The sequence below is a fragment of the Pyxicephalus adspersus genome, chromosome 11, assembly GCF_032062135.1.
Source record: "Pyxicephalus adspersus chromosome 11, UCB_Pads_2.0, whole genome shotgun sequence".
NCBI lineage: Eukaryota > Metazoa > Chordata > Amphibia > Anura > Pyxicephalidae > Pyxicephalus > Pyxicephalus adspersus.
This window is the reverse complement of record NC_092868.1, coordinates 7,375,610-7,380,894: the sequence shown is the minus strand read 5'-3', so window position 1 is coordinate 7,380,894 and position 5,285 is coordinate 7,375,610. Positions and strand designations below refer to the sequence as shown.

Sequence of the window (5,285 nt, the reverse complement as noted above, 5' to 3'; positions counted from 1 at the left end):
AAAAAATTGCAGATCTCACTTTGCATGTGCGAGATCGACAATTTTGTTTTCTATTGATGAAAAGACGGAAGGAGCAGCAAAAAGCCATTTGGGATGCGTGATGCAGGTATCCCGGGAGGCTCTCATTTCCCACTCATTCTTGATCACCGAGGCGATTTTTATTATAAAACAGGGTATTGTTTTCTACCCTGTTATGTAAAGTAAAAATTCTGAGTTTGGGTACACTTTCATTTTAACAGTATTTCAGTCATAATTTTTCCTGATTTTACCCTTTTCTGCTTTTTATTTATTTTATTTTTAAGATTTTGCATTATCTTCCAATGTAAGCTTCCTGCTAAATAGGAATGTAGCAGAAGGATGACATTTTCCCTCTCAGTAAAAATGTACAGGTCAGATTTTCCCATTCATTTGACTGTAAAGGAACCTAATAATAAAATGTTTTAGGTTTCTGGAAACCCCAGTTAAAAAATAATATCTACGTTATTTATACTATTATGAAGTGAAACAAATAATAATTATGTTCAGAAAATGAACAAAGCCTTTTATTAATTGTATCATACACTAGAGGCCAGTGGAGAAGTGTCCCCTATGTTAATATATAAAAATAATTTTCTGATATATTTTACAATGATTACTTATTTTCATATAGAACTGATGTATTGTGCTCTGAGCGTGGTAAAGAATGTTTATTATTTTTTACAAATTTATATCAGTTTCTGGGAAGCTTACAGTCTGATGTCACTACCACAGTCATCCAAACTCAATACACTTAATAATGCGTCTTTCTTATGTTTTTATTTTTTTAAGTTAATTCAAGGTATCTGCAGGAAATTCACACGGACACAAGAAAATCCCAACTCAAGATAAAAATGTAATCTATTGCATTTTACTTGTTCTTGTGATTTGGTGGCTGCCTGGAACTTGTTACATTTTCTTTTCCCTGGGACATGTTAATATTATTATACATGCTACTGTACAGTTATATTACAGGTTTCAGTATCTTTATGCATCTTTGTTTTAACAGATGTTTGTGTTTTTTTTATTTAAAGTTTAATAATAAATTTATTAAATATTGAACATATTACAGTGAGTTATACCTAAGACTTATAGGCCAACAATGTAAAATAAATTTCCATGCAAAACAATGTACCGTTTTTGGCATAAAAATACTAACATAACTAAACCGCCAGGGAGGTTAATGATTTTTTTAGGCATTTTCATTCCCATTCCTAGTGGCTGCATTAGTTTTCTTTTTGGCTTAGAAAATGTTGTTAACGTACAGAAAACACCTGGTGATCCTGACTTCCTTTGCACTAAACTGAAATCTTGAAAATCGTGATCAGCATTCATTAGTGAATGTAGCTTTGGAGAGGAGTGTGTTTGATCTGTAAATTAGGAAAATGGTTTAGAGTGACACTGTTGCGTCTAAATAAATACATAATGAGTGGTCATTGTAATAAAACCCTTTCTCAACCCACACCGTAGCTCCGGCAACAATCTAAGCACCAGCAGGCTAAAAAGGGCCATCACGGGACAAGGTTATCCCTTGCCAAACACACACTCACAGGTAGACTGCATCCACCTGCTTAGACAGAAGCACGCACAGCTACCCTTGACAACCACACCTACGATTCTTCTTCTTCTAGTACTGTCTGTGTCACTCGCTGCCAGATAGGGAAGTCTCAAGATCACAATATTTATAGTAGAATTTTGGGGTTAGCAAATTCTACTTAGAATATTCAGAGATTCAGCTTACACTTTTTATAGTGTTTAGTAAGTAATCAATAAAAAAAAATAACAAAACAATAGCAGAGCAATAGTAGCGGCATAAAACAAGGGAATAAATGTGAAACCATACTTGGGTGAAGTTGATTTTTCTTGGTCCAGGTTGCTTCATAAAGTCCAAGCTATTAGTCAGAGTCACTGGGCTCCCTGCAGTGCTCGAACTGTTGATGTTGTTGTCCTTAGCAATAGGATAGTATCAGTGTAACCACAGAGGTGGGACTTATAGGACCATACAATGACAGCAGGGTAGGGGCTGTCTGAGGGGCTGTCTGCACATAGATTATGATAGTTTGCGGACATACCCATGATGTTATTTTAGCAATATTCATAATTCCATAAATTCAGGTTTTATGAACTGCCAACCTCGATTATTAATCAGCACAAAGTTTGTAGAGGCCAGGATAGACATGTCTGGGACTTATGGTTTACCAGAACAGACTAAATTTGGTTTTCTGGCTTTCCTGAGGCCTAGGAGACCGGTTATTGGTCTCAAATTGCTCACCATAATGATCCGGCAACAAATCAGTCAACTACTACTTTATACAGAATGGTATATTAGAAATACAGGGATTAATAATAAATAGGTTTCTGAATACAGCTCAGAGGTCATAGGCCAGTCCACTAGTCTTAGCTGTCAGATGCCAAGGTTTTTGACACCTACAGACACAGAACTCTACTTTTACAATGTGTGTTGTCAACTAGAGAGTCTGGAAGAATGTTGGTTGTCAGAGAAAGAAATATTTGATAAGAGGAAATGTATTACCCTAGTCTGTTACTCCTAAACAATTTACATTCAAGGGGGGATCTGACAATAATGCTATCCCTGATATCAGAGTCATCATCCTACGATAGGAATTATATCACTGGAAGGATCACCAGGTAAAAAAGGAAGAAGCATGAAAAAAGAAAGCTAATGCACCTGCAACATCTAAAGACTGATAAGCTACAATATTGTATTCTTTTGGCATTGAGTATAGATTCACTTTAATGCAGACATCATCTTTGGAAGGAAATTAATCCAGAATTCCAGGATTGAAAAGCAAATGTGGAAAAACCTATTTGAATTAGGTTTTCTTTCATACCTAACAATCATCTAGTGATATTGATTATCTAAGCAAAGCATCATTTCTATCATTTCAACAATCAGTGGGTTGCCATTGCTAATTTTATTGTGATCTCGACAATTCAGTTTTCTGGCTTTTCTTTCTGTGGTAGAGGAGAAGCTGTAGGAAGGTAGCAGACACCCTCTACTTCATTAATTACTTTTGTACTAGCCGTTTCGCTGTAGTCATATTTGCAAGCCAGTGCACTACTGCATCCTTGTGCTGAAATGTTGTGTTGATGTCCATCTGTGAAAACAGAAGTATTCACAAGTTCTGAGCCACAATGATAATTTATTATATATGCAATATATACAGCAATGATAGAAATTGTGTAATCTAAACACATGGCTAAAAATAACATTTATAATTATGTCAACTAGCAATTTTAGAAAGCAACCAGCCTTAGTTTATAGTATAACTAAACCCAAGTCTGGTTCCTTAAAGTGGTGTCTGCATTAGTTTCATTTTCATTTTTTCATTTTCTATCTATATCTACAAATGCCCATTCATCATGCCAGACAATGCGTGTTCTTGTAATAGAACTAAAGTTAAAATAAAATCAATGTCAATGCTTGACTAGACACCAGTCATTCAATATAGTGTCATTTTATTTATTTTTAGACAATCCCCCTTCAAACCACTTGGTTACCCTCAAGGCTTTGGTACACAAAGAATATCAAAGCACAGCTTGCTCCAGAAGTTAGTGAATGTCTAGGCTCTATAAAGATTTTTTATTTTTGCTTTGTTTGTGATTAACTCACAGCGAGGATTTAATACAGTAACTGACACCATGCTGCCTAATAATATGCTGACACAAACATCTGTCCTAATTGTATTTATTAAAAAAATGTACATGCTCCGACTTACATACAAATTCAATCAAGAACAAACCTACAGTCCCTATCTCATATGTAACCCAGGGACTACCTGTATGTATATATATATATATATATATATATATATATATATATATATATATATGAATTAGCATTATTAAGTCCAGCATAACAACGTTAACAAATAAAATGTTATGTTGAAATCACCAATGAAAAAATAAAAATAACTTACCAGGTCGAATTAGAGTTCCCCTCCATTTTAAACACTGATCATCTTTTCCCCAGCAGACTGTTGATCTATTTGCAATACACCCATCCAAAGTCTCATATGCGTGGCAAGATGGGCATAAAACACCATTGCTGGAATTTTGAATTTCTGGCACTATATACAAGGAATAGTAAACGTTAGTGCCAACTCTTGTGAAACAAGCAAAACCAATAAAAAAGAAAACACTTAAACATTTAGGACTCTATCAATGTTTTCGCCAAACTTTCTTAAGCTTTCCTTCAATAGTCACATATTTTTTAAATAAATCTTAAATAAAAAATTGTGCGAATCTTGGATGTATACATTGGTAAATAGTCCTTTTACTAAATTATAAAAAAAAGTCCTAGGTGTGTATTTATAGACAGTGAATTGTGAAATTCTTGTGTGCAATTGTATTACCCTAAAAAGACTAATCAAAATTCATCCGATCTACAAAATTGCTAATTGTTTTCTTTTAACTCCCACTTTAATTTGCATCTAGGATACTGCAATGGTATACAATGTTCCCTCAAAAATGTATAAATATGTTAAAATTGCTATAGGTCCTCATTTATCTAGATCATTTTGTAATTAGTTTAAGGAAGTGACATTGAGTTAGATTTGGTCTGTATTGGATTTTGTCTGTCAGGATAGTTCATTGCGACTAACTACTAGCAGCAAGACCAGTTTGTAATTTATAGGCACTTTTTCTTGGAAGGGTCTCCACCAGATTTTACATAAAGCCTGTGGGATTTTTTTGTCTACTTAGCCAAAATAGCATTTTTTAGGTCAGGGACTAATGTTGGATAAGAAGACCTAGTTTTAAGTTGGAATTTCAGGTAACCCCACAAAGTATACTGGGGCCTTCACCAAATTAGTACTACAAGGTCATCAATTCATGTCTATATAGAGCTGACTGTGTACATAGGAGCATAGGCATGCTAGAACATAAAACAATCTTTACCAAATATATATTCAACAGAAAGTAACTTATTTGTGTACTTACTTTCATAATAGCCAGAATTACACCGATCTCCATTACAGCATTTCAAATACAACCTAAAGATGAACGTTGTGTCTGTATATGCATACATATAACGATCACAAGGCAGGTTCATTGCACAGCGTTTTTTGACGGAAAAGTAGAATTCATCTGCCAAAAAATGGGAATTATTAATAAACTGAAACTAAGATCTAGGGCCCTTACCAACATGCATTTGGCTTGTACAAATGGCTTCAGCTGAACATTATCTGACGTACCCCGAGCTAAATCAGAGTTTATTGACAAGTGCATTTGACCTGCAGTTGACATTC

General features: G+C 34.5%; 1 long non-coding RNA gene across 1 annotated transcript; it reads right to left on the bottom strand.

The window, feature by feature from the left end:
* Positions 1-2,572: 2,572 nt before the first annotated feature.
* On the bottom strand, positions 2,573-5,082 carry LOC140340458 (uncharacterized). The gene is made up of 3 exons (XR_011922649.1): positions 4,978-5,082; positions 3,957-4,106; positions 2,573-3,134 (listed from the first exon to the last, which is right to left on the bottom strand). It is a non-coding gene; the product is annotated as an uncharacterized lncRNA (long non-coding RNA).
* Positions 5,083-5,285: the final 203 nt, after the last annotated feature.